Source organism: Sceloporus occidentalis, unplaced genomic scaffold (genome assembly GCF_023333645.1).
Source record: "Sceloporus occidentalis isolate IW3139 unplaced genomic scaffold, rSceOcc1.0.p SCAF_1, whole genome shotgun sequence".
Lineage (NCBI taxonomy): Eukaryota > Metazoa > Chordata > Lepidosauria > Squamata > Phrynosomatidae > Sceloporus > Sceloporus occidentalis.
In genome coordinates this window covers 189,346,410-189,356,140 of record NW_028316981.1, presented here as the reverse complement: position 1 = coordinate 189,356,140, position 9,731 = coordinate 189,346,410, and the positions used below count along the sequence as shown (strand labels likewise).

General features: G+C 41.9%; 1 long non-coding RNA gene across 1 annotated transcript; it reads right to left on the bottom strand.

Annotated features, from left to right (window-relative positions):
• Positions 1-2,266: 2,266 nt before the first annotated feature.
• LOC149323124 (uncharacterized) lies at positions 2,267-6,583 on the bottom strand. Its single transcript, XR_016272445.1, has 2 exons — positions 6,502-6,583; positions 2,267-2,796 (listed from the first exon to the last, which is right to left on the bottom strand). It is a non-coding gene; the product is annotated as an uncharacterized LOC149323124 (long non-coding RNA).
• Positions 6,584-9,731: the final 3,148 nt, after the last annotated feature.

Sequence of the window (9,731 nt, the reverse complement as noted above, 5' to 3'; positions counted from 1 at the left end):
AAGTAAGGCACATGAGAATTGCACAGAAACATCAGGCTAAAAAATGCCTCCATGGTTGTCCTTGTGTCTTGCAATGTTTCTAGAATAAATGAGGGGAAAGAATAAGAAAGAAAGATGAGTGGGTGGAAAAGGTTAGTTTGAGTCTTAACGGATTATAGTATCCCAAACAAGTGATTATAGAAATCTTTAGAAACCTGTTTTTTAGAAAGCAAAAAATTGCCAAACCTCTCCTCCTCTTTATACGGGAAGATTTCAGAACAGATTCTATTCTCCATGGGGCAGCTGGGTGGCCTTGCAAGTGAGGCAGTGGGAGAGATAGAAAGGTCATGCACCAGAACCTCCTTCTCCAGCACTGTGACTTCCTCTGGAAGTGCTTGTGCTTGGCCCATTTTCTCCACTGCCTTGGCTCCCTTAGCAGAGAGAGGCAAAGAAGCTGGAAGGGGCATGCACCCATGCCTCCACCTCTGTTGCCTGGCTCTTTTTGCAGAGAGAGAGAGAGACAGGGAAGTGGAGTAGTGGGAAGGGACATTCACCCTTGCCTCCTTCCCCACTTCCTTGGTTCTTTTGGTGGAGAGAGACAGGGAAATAGAGTAGCTAGAAGGGGCAAGCATTCATGCCTTCTTCTCCACTGCCTTGGCTGTTTTGGTGGAGAGACAGGGGAGTAGGTGGAAGGGGCAAGCACCCATGCCTCCTACTCTACAGCCTTGGCTCTTTTGGTGGAGAGAGATAGGGAAGTGGAGTAGCTGGAAGGGAGAAGCACTCATGTCTCCTCTGTTGCCTTGGCTCCCTTGGCAGAGAGAGAGAGAGGGAAGCAGTGAAGCTGGAAGAGGCATGTACCTGTGCCTCCTTCTCTGCTGCCTTGGCTTCTTTGGTGGAGAGACAGACAGGAAAGTGGAAAGCTGAAAGGGGCATGGATCCATGCCTCTTCTCCACTGCAGCAAGGGTCTGGATCCAATATTGGTTGTCCCATCTATCAGTGTGGTGGTAAAAGCAGTTTATATGGTCCAGAAGATGATCTGAGTGATGGCTTCACTTGATCCTGAGTGCCTCCCACCAACCAGGCTGACTTTAACTGTCCGTGATCCATACTAAACCTAGGAAAACAGCTTAGACTTCTGAGAAACAGAAACAAGTCCAGCACCTGGAACATGGTTTCTATTCTTGGTTTCCCTGCAGCTGCGATTGGCAATTTGTGTTTCCAGAGAGTCAGGGAACACACTTTCAGTGCCTTCATCATGATGATGGCTACATAACAACATCAAGACCTGGTGAGATCTGGCAGGCCAGTGACCTCTTTGGGAAGGAGGATGCCAAGGAATGTGGGATTATATAGCAGGCCCTTGGTATCTGCTGGGGTTTGGTTCCAGGGTTCCCGTGGATACTTAAATCTGTGAATGCTCAAGCCATATTCAATACAGGGGCATTTTATAAGGTGTCCCTTATTTTTAAAAAATGGCAAAATTGAGGCTTGCTATTTGGAACGTATATATTTTTTTTACTATTTTCGAGTCGTGTATGCTTGAAAATGTGGCTAAAGAATCTATGGATTTAGAGAGGGCCAACTGTAATAAGATTTAGTAAGGACTTCTTCTCTATGTAAAACAAAGATCATTGTAATAATCCTCTTTTGCCCCCCTTCTGCCCCAAAGCACTGAGGCCAAGCTGTCTCACACACTTCAGAAGCCAAACCACCTTTTCAGTAGACTAAATTGCCTTCATCTGATGACAGTAGAGAGAAAGGGAAAGGAACATGCCCATGGGGTATAACAAGTGGAGTATCACAGCAGCTCACAGACTGAGCTATGAATTATGGCATCCTTGGTTCAGATCTCAACTCTGCCATGAAACCACAACACTAGCCATTTGTGTCCCTTCCACAACACTGTTTTTCATTTCAGTCATAAACTGGGAGCAGGTGTATTGTGTTTGTGTGTGCAGAAGTAACACTCCTTTTTGCTGAACAGTCATTTGACTGCCAAGTTGCCACTGAGCCCCATCAATCTGTTTAAAATAAGCATACATCTGCAGGAGGCTTCCTAAGCCAGTGGTTCTCCAACTCTGGGGTGGGACCTTCAGCATTGCTCAACGGAGGTATAAGACTTGGAAGCCCTCCTCTCCCCATACTTTTTTATGTGTAAACTTTACACATGGATTGAGTTAAATGTTGAATTAACTTAAATAAAACTGTTCTAATTTGAACCATGTTAATTCCTTATAAAATGTTAAAATATGAATATACATAAAAATGTGAATGAAAATGCACACATTAAATCAACAAAACATTTTTATTCATATACCATGTCGAGTGGGGATGTGCGATATCCACATGTAGATAGACGTAAAGGGGGGTCCTGGGAGCAAAAAGTTTTAGTACCACTGCCCTAAGCTATCTACTAGTCTTGCATCAAGCACCCTGAAAGTATGCCCATGAGCAGGCCTTGTAATCTTTTCATTAAAACTTCTAGGGAATGGGATTCATTTTGCAGCCTTCCAAGGAGCTGTGGAGTAAGGAAGGAGTTCTTACTATTTTAAGTTCAGTGCATATTCCAGTTACTTGATGCTATTGCTACTTCTGTTTATCTGTTTGTAATTAGGGGGGGCATGCAATGATTCTACCTGCTTTCTGGCATTCTTTTCAATATTTAGATGCCAACCATTTGCTTTTCTCTTGGCCTTACAGACCCAGTTCTATCAAGACCTATCTCCATGAACTTTTAATGAACTTCTAAATCAAGAGTCCAATATTTGTGATGCAGCTTGTGGAGAAATGGAGCCTACACCGACACATACTGAGGCCTGCAAAAATTCAAAGATATAAATGTGTTAGTCTGTAGAGTCAGTATGCAGAGAGATCTTGGAGCACCTTTGAGACTAACTGAAAGCAAGAAGCTGGCAGCATGAGCTTTTCATAGACTTAAGTCTACTTCCTCAGATGTATTTGGAGAGGTCTATTGAGGAAGCAGACTTAAGTCTATGAAAGCTCATGCTGCCAACTTCTTTCTTTACAAGATTTCTCTGAAAGATTACAGTGGTCCCGCAAATAAAAAAAACACTGTTCTTTTTACCTGAGAGAACACCTCTCTATAACTCTCCAGGTCCTCTAGTGTAACTCTATGGTCAAAATCTGCCAGAAGTTGACCATGGAATCATGCTGGAAGACCTACAAATGGCTAGAGATGTTTTTTCTCTACTTATTTCTAAGTTCTCCAGCACAACTCTATAGTTAACGTCTAGCAGAGTTCCAATGGAGGACCTAGAGATTCCTGGAGAGAACATATTGATCAAAACTGCAAATAATCAAATCCATAAACGTCAAAGCCTCAGATGTGGAGGGCCAACTGTACATTACAAAAATAAGAGGTTTCTGGAGCCCCTCTTCCCCAGCATACACACTACACACAATTATGAGCTGTGTTCAGCCTGATGGCTTAGAATTGATTGAGCTTGGCTCTGAATTCTTTATGCAGCCAAGGGTGGGGTTCATCTTTGGAACAGAAGGAAGAAGTGGGCAGTATATCAACAAATTCCCCTTGCTAAAATTCAGAGCCTGGGAAGGATTACCTTTTTGAACTTCAAATTCCTTGCCAGCTTCCCCTTTTGGCCATGCTGACTGGCACATTCTGGGAACTTAGGGCCTGAACAGACTGACCAAAATAAAGCTGCTTTGGGTCACTTTGGAGGTATGCTGTTTAAATGACACATGCATCTTAAGAGGCCAGAAAGCTACTCCAAAGCTGTGCTCCAGTGGCTTTGGCGTGGCTTCTGGCCTCTTAGGACACATACATCATTTAAACAGTATACCTCCAAAGTAACCCGAAGCAGCTCTATTTTGGCCTGTCTGTTCGGGCCCTATGTTACTTACGTAGTTACTTACTTTACTGCATTTATACCCTGGGCTCTAATATGGTTTATAGAAATTAAAACAAGATTAAAATAAAATATTACTTTACAAAAGCTTTAAAAAATAAATAACAATGCTATTAAAAATTAAATAACAATACTTTAAAAAAATAAATACATTTCAAGCTCTGCTAATAAGGCTAGAAGGCTAGGTCTCCTCCTGTGTTCTCAGATCTGGTAGATAGAAAAGCCTCTGATATGGACAATATCGTACATATTTTACATTTTACCCATTACATTTTACAAAAATATATAAGATCAAATGAAATGGAAGAAAGGGGGAGCGCTAGTACTGTGGAGTTGCCAGCTTTTTTAAAAACTCCCTTTTACTTATTGTGCTTTTAATAGTAGTTCAATCTGTGGATATTAAATCAGTGGTTGTGTTTACCTGGAAGGCCTTGAAAAGTGTCACCTGCTCATTCAGGCATATCAAGATATTGCTAAAAATGCAGCCTAGCAGACCAGGCTGATGTGTTTCCCTGAGAGATTTGTAATCTGAACTGAGAAAGTTATCAAGGCATAGATAAAAGGGCAACAATTTTAAAAATATAGTGATTGAACTAATGTTATTAGACTACATTGAGCCACGCATTCACAGGCACACGAGTTCAGGTATATTCATGTAAACCAAGTAAGCGACAGAAGAGAGCTTTTTTTAAAAGGAGACCAATTATAATGCTTGGATATGATAGATTTTCCAGCTTGCAAAAAATATCAGAATAAAAAAAGAAAGTATGTGTGGCATTGTGGTTTGAGTGTTGGACAATGACTCTGGAGACATGAGTTCAATTCCCAACTCAGCCATAAAACCCACTGGATGACATTAGGCAAGTTACACTCTCAGCCTCAGGGGAAGGCAATCGCAAACCATCTCTGAATAAATCCTGCCAAGAAAATCCCATGATAGGTTCGTGTTAGGGTTGCCATAAGTCAGAAATGACTTGAAGGCACACAGCACACAAACACATTGCAAACCATATCAGGCATAATGATCACACTTGCTGTCTTTTGCTTAAGATAGCATACCAGAATAGAGGAAGTTTAGGGAAAAAGTACTTCTTTTTACAAAGTACCAGTTAACTGTCCCCCACTTTTTTTCTCAGTTCTCTCTGAAATAGCAAGGACTAGAAACATAATACAGTAATAAAGTTTAGATTCTGAGGCAATGAACACATTGTCAGAGCAAGGATCATCTTTACCACACAGCACTCACCATCAAAGTGTTTGGAACAAAACCATAACATGTTTAATAGCAAAATAAGAGCTACTGGCATTAAAAAATTAAAATAAAATGGTTGACAACTATTTTGTCTACTTGCTTGGGTTTCTGGCTCTGAGAGAGGAGTCCAGAGATATAAATACATTTCCCTATGCTAAAACAGACAGTCATAAGATCCTTTATGTCTCTCGGAGGTGATGTGTAAGGAGAACATTGTGCATACACAAATGCTCTCATACACATACAGAGTTTCCCCATAATATTGGGTTGTGTAGGATTGCTTCCCACATAGAAACCCCCACAGAAATGTTGTAGGGATAAGCAGAAACTGTCTCTATCCACCATACCAGTTGCATCTAAGATATGACACCTACATTTTTGTGATAAATGCCGAAAGCACCATAAAGGTACCAATGTAGTGGGCTGACAGCTGGAATTTGGAGGAAAGTGGGTTGAGGGTGATGGAGAAAGGTCTAGTTTCTTCACTGTAAGGGTACACTACGTTGGAACCATGGAAAGGAGTTTTCTGTGTAACCTGGCAACTAGATTCAGCTGTCACTAGGCAACGCGGTTGCTGGGCAGCACTAAAGGTGATTGGCAGCTCTTGATGGGCAAGGCTGGCAACCGCCCTTGACCCGGGAAGCTGGAGCTGATCCTCCATCACCACCAAGGGAGTGGCAGCATTTGGCTGGAATGGAAGGAAGGAATGGAAAATCAGATCTGATGTTGTTCCATTCAGAGCAGTGGTTGAGAAGCTGGGGTAAAAGCCAACTCCGTGTGGAAAGGTGAAAGGGCATAAGTGGGTAGCCCTGTCCATGCAGGGTGACCCAACATCCTCCATTTCAACCTTCTGCTCAGGAGAAATTCCCAAATGTCCTCCCTGAAGGCTGGAAAAACACAGACTTTCAGTATCACCATGTTTCAGCAACAGCATATTTGCAATGGTCAGTTCAGTAAAGCTTGAGCTGGGGAGGAATAGGCTTGTATTCATTGTGTGTGTCAGAGCTACCTATGATAGGCAAGGTAAAGAGCAGCTCTCTCCAGAACCCTTTACTGAGCATGTTTGAACAGGACAGCAGATAAGCCCGATTCACCAGCTACCCCTCAATACATTTATAAGCATACATTTAGAAGTTTGGTCACCAGAATGGAAATCATAAGATTTGAGACTGGTGAAAAAAGGGGGGAAAAACAACAACATCCCTGGATGTATTTTGGAAGATCCCTTCAAGAGCTCTCTCAAAAGTTCAAAAGGTCTCTGTAAGATTCAGAGCAAATGTTTTAGTTTAATTTAACAGGTCTATATTGTTAGTTGTGGGATAAATAGTTTGCTGTGTCATGTTGAACTGTTTTTCTTTTTTGTGGTGTATTAGAAACCTTACTTTTTTCCATGTTGGTTCTGCCTTGGTACCAAATTTTCTGTTAAAGAAGTAATGTCCAGGAACTTGACAGCTGTGTTATCTGAAGTACACCTGTATTCAACAGAAAAAGAGTTTGGATATGGAGTAAGGTAATGACGGAAAAATCACACTTCCTTATAAAGGTGCTGTTTTCATGGCAATGACAGTTATTATTATTATTACCACAATCATCATCATCATCATCATTATTTATCTCCCGCCTCTCCTCAAGGCGGGGTACAGCAAGTTAAAATACAAAACACAAGAATACATAAAATCAATCGTTAGATATAATAGTATAAAACTATTAAAATGCACTCATAAGAGCACATTAAAAAGTCATGATTTAACATTGACTGGGTAGGCCTGGTGGAAGAGACATGTGGCATGCCTTTAAAGCTCTTTTAAATGCAGTCAGTTTTCAGCAGTTGTATTTCTTCCGGCAGGTCATTCTAAACTCCGGGGGCAGTAGATGAAAAAGTCCCTTGGGAAACTGTTGCCAGTCTAGTCCTGGATGGTTGGAGCAAACATTTCTCAGAGGTCCTGAGTGTATGGGACAGAGTTATGTGGGAGAAGGTGATCCTGTAGGTAATCTGAACTCAAACCATGTAGGGCAACCACTGGCAGCTCAGAATTGATGCTCGGCTCCTAGGATGTGGGGCAGTCTATTTCCCAGAAGACTTGGCTCTTTCCTTGACTGCTTGCCAATCATGGACCAAGAGAATTCCAGTTCCTATCCTGCCCTAAAGTGGGGGGAAAAACCTCAGCTCTCTTTCTCACAGCCTTGTATTCTCTCCATGTACTCCTTCAACGCACAACAGATGGCAAGGGGTTTGCGAGTACAGCTTCTTGTCTCGGCACTGGCAAGCGAGGGGACAGATGGTGGCACTGGCCTGCTCAAAGCACCAGCGTTTAGTAGCTGCTAAATATTTTAATTAACCCCCTTGGTGCCTGCCCCTCATGTCTCTGAATGACTTTTGAAACCCAAACTCAGAGAAGTCAGGCAAACAACGTATTGGCACAACAGTGGTCTGTGTCTGCCCCAAAAAGAACTGTGCAAAAGCCCAAGAAACTTCAAACTGGGAAGGAAGGAGCTGCAGAAATCCCCACCACCACCTGGGAGAATTACAACATTCAGAGCTGTTTAATTTAGGAAGAAGAAGATACAGAGGGAAAGGGACAAAACTAATAAAAGGAAGGAATTGAAGAAAGTAAAAGCTGTCTGAAAGTGAAAGATGCTGCTTCAGAGTGTGTTGGGTTCTCCTTCTTTGGAGGTTTTTAAACAGAGGCTGGATGGCCATCTCTCATGGATGCTTTGGTTGTGAGTTCCTGCATGGCGGAAGAGGGTTGAACTGGATGGCCCTTGGGAGGGTCTCTTCCAACTCTATGATTCTTTGATTCTAAGACAGTAAAGTTTCTCTCCCTCATTATACTAGAACCTGGGCTTATCCAATGACATTGAAGCATGGGAAACTCTGGGCTGGGAAAAGGAAGTACCTGTGGGGCATTGCTCCGTTATGGAATTTACTGCAAGATGCAGTGTTTGTGGCCTCTTTGTGGCGCTTTAAAAGTGAAACAGAAAAATATGTGAGGGATAAAGTGCAGGTGATGACATTCAAAGCCATGAACAGCTTTGGACCCTATCTAAGGAACCATGTAGCAAAGTACAGTATCATCCAAAATCCACAAAACAGGGATACCTTTATTGGGCCAACCAAAATGCTCATTATACAGTACATGTTAATGGATGGAGACATATTAGGTTGCAAAGGAAGTATCTTTTTTTTGTGTTGCAAATGGATGTTAAATTTCATGGATTTTTGAGAATCTCCCAGTTGTCAATGGCCAGAAGGAGGAGGTGCCAGCCTGCAAGAAATACCCCTCCATACCATCTGGACTTACAACAGAAATAGCAAAATTCAGACCCATGACTAACATCTTCAATTTTTTTCTCCTGTATGGTTTTAAACACCTTGCTTGATGAAGAAGCCAGTGGAGTTTCAAAAGCTTGCAATATGTATATTGTGCATTTTGGTTGTCCCAATAAAGGTATCACTGTCTAGTGGAATTTTGATGTTATTGGATTGTACACATTGCAAGCTTTCAAACCTCCACTGGCTTCTTCATCAGGAAAAATACACAATCCAAACACTCCCAACCTCTGTTTAAAAACCTCCAAAGAAGGAGACGCTACCTTGAGCAAGTCACTCTCAGCCTCAGAGGATGGCAATGGCAAACTCCCTCTGATGAAAACTTGCCAAGAAAACTGTATGATAGGCTCACTTTAGGGTTGCCATAAGTCAGAAACTACTTGAAGGCACACAATGCACACACAAACAAAGCAATACACAAAACACTGATTAATGATGATGATGATAACAGAAACATCAAGAGATTGAGGAAGTGATTGTGGGAGGAATCAAAGGATATTTTTCCCTTTAAGCACTGAGCTGCTAGCCTATGAGGGACCTGAAATATTGCAACCCATTGAAGCATTGATAATCCAACCTTTATTCCCACCTTCAAGACATATTGGAATCAGAAATATCTTTTGCTCCTCCCCATCCCTTTCCATTAAAAAGGTTGATTAGGGGACACTGGATGTATTTTTGTGAAGGGCCACAAAAACATCCTGGGGGGACCACTTTGCCCACCCTTGTTCCAGAGCTTGTGAATGCATCAGTGAAATGGCACTTTTGCACTATAACACTTTAATTCTGAGACTTAAAAAAATCAGATGAAATTGGCCCTTCAAGTCATAGGACCTCCTCATCCAAGCCAAAGTAAGCCATGGTTATCAATGTCCTCCATTTCAAGGAAATGTCCTCCATTTTCTAGCAGCAGCAGACAAGACTCGCACCCAGAGCTCAGGGCAGTTTGTTTCTTGGAGGGGGAAAAGAGTAATGGGCTGCTTGAGCTCAAAATGCAAATACTGAAAAGGCTTTCCCCTTAATTTCAGCACAATGGACAAAGGAAGGGAAGAGTTTAAATGCAGATTTATGTAGAAGTGTACATCGAACTGTCTGCCCTGGAAGAATTCTAAAGTGTCCTCCATTTTGAGTCTGACTAAAAAGCATGAATGTATATTCCTAGGAGTGTTTTGAGCTTTTACGGGGTTATGTCTTCCATTTTTATCCCATGTCCTCCTTTTTGAGGCTAAGAAGCATGAATTTACATTTCTTGGGAGTGTTTCAAGCTTTTTTGGACCATGT